The sequence below is a fragment of the Tachypleus tridentatus genome, chromosome 13 (genome assembly GCF_004210375.1).
Source record: "Tachypleus tridentatus isolate NWPU-2018 chromosome 13, ASM421037v1, whole genome shotgun sequence".
Lineage (NCBI taxonomy): Eukaryota > Metazoa > Arthropoda > Merostomata > Xiphosura > Limulidae > Tachypleus > Tachypleus tridentatus.
Genome location: NC_134837.1, coordinates 149,880,577 through 149,886,799, shown reverse-complemented (window position 1 = coordinate 149,886,799; position 6,223 = coordinate 149,880,577). Strand labels below are relative to the sequence as shown.

Sequence of the window (6,223 nt, the reverse complement as noted above, 5' to 3'; positions counted from 1 at the left end):
CTTTGATAAAATATGTAGTTAAATTGGATCAGTAAATCTTAGTAATGACAAAAATGCCTTTGTAATAAGATAATTTTAATAAAAAAAATGATAATAATAATAATTACGTTCCGAAAGAAAAAGAAAACTAGCTATTCAGGTAAGTTGTAAGACACGTTTTTTAACGTAACCTACAAATAAAATAAGGAAAATACTGTCAAGTTATCCGTGTTCGCTTACTTAGGATAATGAGGAAAAAACACAAAACTTGTATTAGATAATGGTCATACAGCTGCCTGCCAGGCCTTATTGTTCGATATATTTTAAGAACTTGGTGATTTTTTTTAATGTTTCAAGACGAGTATATAAATACAGGGTTAAAAAGAAGAACTGATAACGCTGAAATCTCCTGATTCACACAGTAGAGTTTGAAACTAAACAAGAGATGCAGAAAAGGGTAAGAAAAATAAGTGTTTCTCATACTTTATCTTGTCTAATGAACAGTACTTTATTAAGATATCGAATTAGTTATAGCAATTTCTTTTTTCTAAGGATGAACGTTTTATTATACGTAAAGCAAAACCAATGAATTTATCATCAAAATGCGAACATATATAACAATACGTTTTCTTCAGAAACCTTGTTGCTGAACGTTCGTGTTTCATCATTGTTGCGTTTGTTATTGAGATAATATATCAAAAAATATTTTTATTTAAGAAAAGCGCATAATTCTTCAAGCTTTTCCCACTCAGGTAACTTTTACTTTGTCTCTACTACTATTAACAACGTGGGTACATGGTGAAACTCAAGACGAACTAAAGACAGAAGATGAACTTAAAGCTTCAGCTACTGGTTACGGTGGAGGAGGAGGAGGTTATGGAGGCGGAGGAATAGGTGGTGGAGGTGGAGGTGTTACTATACAGGTATAAATTACTGACTATTGCTTTGTTTTTAACTGATACCTAAACTATAAGTGAACAGCAATATTCTTTGTGTTCTAAATTTGTTAACTTTGGATATAATAACATTAACCATCAGTTCTTCATCTTTACTTTCTCCGAAAGTAATAAAGTATTTATGCATTAAATATCAATCAGTAAATTCTTGCTAACTTCTAAACATTATCTAACACATGTAATCTATAAAATATTATCTGTCTCTTCCATTGACTTAAATTGTTACTGTTTCACACTATTAACCAAACTTGAATATAAAAAATATTTTGTCAGCATTGTTTGGATGTTATTTTCAATTGTACAACCGTTTCACCTGAAACGTTAGCAAGTATTTAATAGTTAGTATTTTCTACAAGATCACCTCTAAACCTAAATAAAAGTAAAATTTAATAACGGTAAAAACTGTATTTCCATACTAATCAATTTTTTCTTACGTCTGCTAAATAATTAATGATTTCATTCGATTTCTCTATTTAAGTTTTGCGGCTACGAACATTTGTAAAAAAAATACAAAAACCAACTAATTATGTACATGTAACCTGCACAGAATGTTGAGTTTGTCTCCTAAATAGAACAGAATGTATGATATTACAGTAACTGTGCTTATTTACATGTACAGGCTATACCAGTTTCAGTAGGTGGTGGTGGTGGTGGGGGAGGCTATGGAGGTGGCGGAGGAGGCTATGGTGGTGGAGGCGGAGGGGGAGCTTTGCAGATTCTTGCTGTGCCCTTATCACTACAAGTTGGAGGTGGATTTGGTAGTGGAGGATTCGGTGGAGGTGGATTTGGTGGAGGAGGATTTGGAGGCGGAAAGGGTGGTGGAGGAAGAGGCGGTTATGGATGGTGGGACTAAGGTGACATAATAATTGCACTTAACTGTTTGAAGTCAACTTCATAGAATAAAACATTAATATTATCCCTCTGTATATAAACCTATAAAATCATATCATTTTATCTGAATTAAACTAAACTTATCAAGTTGAAGAAACTAGATATTTATATCTTTTAAAAATAATTTTCGTTTTAGCGTTTCAGAAATAAAGAGAAGAAACTCGCGTAATTCATTTTTTATTATTTTATTTTATCACAGCTTCTTCTGCTGAATGAATCGGTTTCAAATCAACTTAAAAAATTAATTCAGTGTACATATATATAAATCCATAAAATCGTGTGATTGTATCTAAAACAACTTAAAATATAGAGAGGAATATAGTACATTAAAGAAGCTAGTTGTACATCCTTTAATGCAACTTCATCTCTCACTTGTTAGAGAGAACAACTAAGATAACGTTTCTTTCTCGTTTTTTTCTAGTTTATTCTATCAAAAGGAGAGAGCCTTTGATTAAACCGAATTAATAGCTACGGAAAGACAATAATTATCTGTAGACAATATTTTTGCCATCTATTGACTTGTAACTGAGTTATATACTCTTAAAAACCTGAAACAAAGTATTATCGCCAGATTAACCAAAGAATAATGAGAAAGTATAAACAATTTTATTTTCGACACATTTATTTGTATTGTTTATATGTGACAAATAAAACAAATAAGACAATAAAACAAATTGTCTGTATGAAAGAAATAAATCAATGGAATAATTTTCTTCCGTAACAAGCTATGCTTTATTAATACATTTTGTTTTCCCGTTTTCCATTCTCCTTTGAATACGACTTTAAACAATGAACTTATTCACATCTTGTGTTTTATTCATAAGCAGTAATTACGTGAACTGTGGAACCCAGGAGGATGGATCGGTGGGTAGATGGATTATAAATGTTCTTTGCATATAATCACTAAGGTATAGAAACGATTGTTAACACGTAATAAACAGATCTAATACTACGATTCCTTTTTCACTTCCTAAACCTGCTCATATTTTGTGCTTTTATACACCAACACCGTACGTACACCAAAAAGGCATTCATTTCATATTTTTCGGTTAGCAGTGTTTAATTTGTATGTTTGCTTGTGTTTTAACACCAACACAATAAACTTCCAATAGACACATTTAAATGATTTTATTTTTTGAAGTATCTGGACTTCGGAATCTGACGTGGGGTTATATTGGATATTCTGACGTGAGGGTACTTTGAGTATTCTGACTTTAAGGTTGGGACGTACTGAACATTCTGAAGTTTAAAGTGAGAATTCAACAAAAATCTTTAGTTTTTCTTCTTTCAATTATTGTTTTGACTATGATTCATAAAAAACAATTTATAACAAAATCTCTAATTCCCAGCTCGTTTGTATGGATTTTGCATACTTTAATAAACTAACAAAATTTCTTGAAAAGTCATTAAAAATCATTAATTAATTATTGTTAACTGCTGAAGCGATTAAAAAAAAAACACAGCATACACTATACACTGCACAACTCAATACGAAAGCAGTCAACTACTGTTTAAACGCAGATAAAACTGACCATTTTTAGCACCATTGTATCCTGAAAGTATATACTTAGTTCATCATTCACAAAGAGTTATTAAGCAAAGTTTCATTGTGTTTGTAGTTGTTGCTTATGGCTCGATTTCCACAAAAAACTAACAGAGATCGTGTTTTTGTTTTATTACAATTTTACAGTAAGGTAAGAAAATGTTTGAAGTAGGTATGATGTTTCGATCAATCTCAAGTACTCATTTTAAAAATGTTCATCCTTACTGTAAAAGCCGTAGCTTGTAATAAAATAACATTTATAATCAGTAAGTACATTAAATACAAAACATTAAGAAATCTGGTTTATCATTTACCGAAAAAAATCATCTTGTAGGAATGGTTCGGTGTTTTGAGATACGTAACAAAGGATGAAATCATTCTCAAAAGTCACGTTTTTGTATACACAGGCTGTAGGTTACTTCACACAGGGTAGCTCCTAATGGCTCAACGGTAAGTCCGAAGGCTCATAACGCGAAAAACCAGATAACAGATTGCTCATTGGGAAGCTACATATGTGTAACAGCAACACACAAACGCGTAGAGTATTCTGATAGATCTGAACTTTGAAAGAACGAGTTTCGTCCGCTACTTTCCAACAAAATCAGTATGACGTGTTCAACAAAGAACAAACCTGAAGCAAAAACTTGTATTCGAACAAAGATGCGGCATAATTTTAGAACGTATTTGACTAAAACTAGTCAACAGCAGCCACCGCCAACTTTTGGGTTACTCTAATCGAATAGTTTATGGATCTCTCTCTCTCTCGGTGTTTGGGTAAGAAAAGTTCATACCCTGAAGGGTCAGGTTCTCTATGACCTCTTCCTCCTCCTCGTACTTATATTTTTGCCGGATTGGTATTTGTAATTGTAGAAATGATTATTATTTTGATCCTTTTCAGGGCAATGTCCATGTATTGTGGCTCATATATAGTGATTATTTTATTCTATCAGCAGAATGTCAAGTTTGTTGGTGGCATTTTTATTATTATTTAATTCATATATATATATGTATATATTTTTTCTTATTATTTATTTTTATTATTATTTATGTATTTATTTATTTTTATATTTAAAATATAAATTAACTGAGGAAAGATACTTAGGACTAGCTTCATCATGTTTGAGGTACCTGTCTAGTTCGCATAATAATTCGTTTTTCATCCAATTCTTATCAAAGTACATTATTGTAGTATGTAGGAGTCTATCTGGTGTGGTTGGTATGTTCGAATATTTGTAAATGAATTGAGATTATATAGTTCTTGGAACTCTGTATGCTGTTGTGAGGAGTGTGTTTTGGATTGTTTGTGGTTAGGTTTTAATTATTTTATTGCTTACAGTTATCCATGCTGGAGCTGCATAATCTATTACAGGTCTAATATATGTTTTATAGATTTTTAGTAAGTTATCAGTAGATGTTCCACTGTTTTTAACAGTTAGACTCCTAGCATAGTTAGTTCTTCGCCAGACTTTATTTTTAATTTCGTTAACGTGATTAATCCAAGTTTTGAATCATAGGTCAGACCTAAAACTTTTGCCGATGGGGCAGTCTGAAGTAGTGTGCCATTTATATATAATTCTGACTGTTGTTTGTGGAATTATTGTTTTTTTGTTTGTTTTGAATTTTCGCGCCAAGCTACTCGAGGGCGATCTGCGCTAGCCGTCCCTAATCTAGCAGTGTAAGACTAGAGGGAAGGCAGCTAGTCATCACTACCCACCGCCAATTCTTGGGCTACTCTTTTACCAACGAATAGTGGGTTTGACCGTCACATTATAACGCCCCCAGGGCTGAAAGGGCGAGCATGTTTGGTGCAACCGGGATTCGAACCCGCGACCCTCGGATTACGAGTCGAACGCCTTAACACACTTGGCCATGCCGGGCCTTGTAAGTAAGCACAAGCTACACAGATGGCTATCGGAACGTGGTTTCTAGTATTGTTAGTTCACATTTTTGTTCACGTATTCACATATATTGGTAGTCTAAACTTTTTTTTTTCTGGGCCTGGACACCAAGAGACATTGATAAATTGTAATTTGAGACTGTGAGAAAGATCTGCGCCAATCTGAAAGATAGTGCAGTGAATTATCCTTCGATTACCTTGGTTTTCATTTTCTAGTTACTCTGACTAAGTCATAAACATAATGAACTGTAAAGTCACATTGTATATAAATGTGTGAATAATATAAAAAATAATAATAATCTCTCAAACTAAACGATTTATGAATTTGACACCTTTAGTATTGTAGGCTTAAAAATGTATGACGTTATTAATCGAGTTCAACATTCTATCGTATAGTTTTGCGCTTCAAACTGTAAAAGGATTGTCATAAATTTTGTAAGAGAAATAATACACTAAGATCAAAATAATTTTTATAGGCATATGACAGAACTCGAAAAGGAATTGCCAGCGGGCTTTCATTTAAATATATATATATTCAAAAATTATAGGTCAGTGAAATCACTGTAATGTTAGATCTTGTATATTTTACAAATTCATAAAAGCGCTTCTTTGTATTTAAACTGAATAATAAAAGTTAAATGATTTAATCCAGTAGTGTATGAATTATTATAAAATATTCTTAGGTTAATAAAGAGAAATATCTACATACTTAGTTAGTAAGTTAGTTGATTTAACAGTTGAATTTTGATATGACTATTGGCATTTGCAAACTGTATAGGATTTGTAATTTTTTGTCTTTGATGTACAAAAAAAACTAAAAACTAATGATCCTACGAAACAAATGTAGTGTTAAAATAACAAAGAAAAGAAAACTCTTAATTAAAACTCAGCAGGAAATATTTATGATTATAAAGAAAATTTGTGTCCTAAAGTTAACAAGAGATGGCAGCACTAATC

At 32.0% G+C, this 6,223-nt stretch overlaps 1 long non-coding RNA gene across 1 annotated transcript; it reads left to right on the top strand.

Moving 5' to 3' along the window:
- The first annotated feature begins 350 nt into the window (after positions 1-350).
- Positions 351-908, top strand: LOC143236340 (uncharacterized). Its single transcript, XR_013019538.1, has 2 exons — positions 351-436; positions 732-908. It is a non-coding gene; the product is annotated as an uncharacterized LOC143236340 (long non-coding RNA).
- Positions 909-6,223: the final 5,315 nt, after the last annotated feature.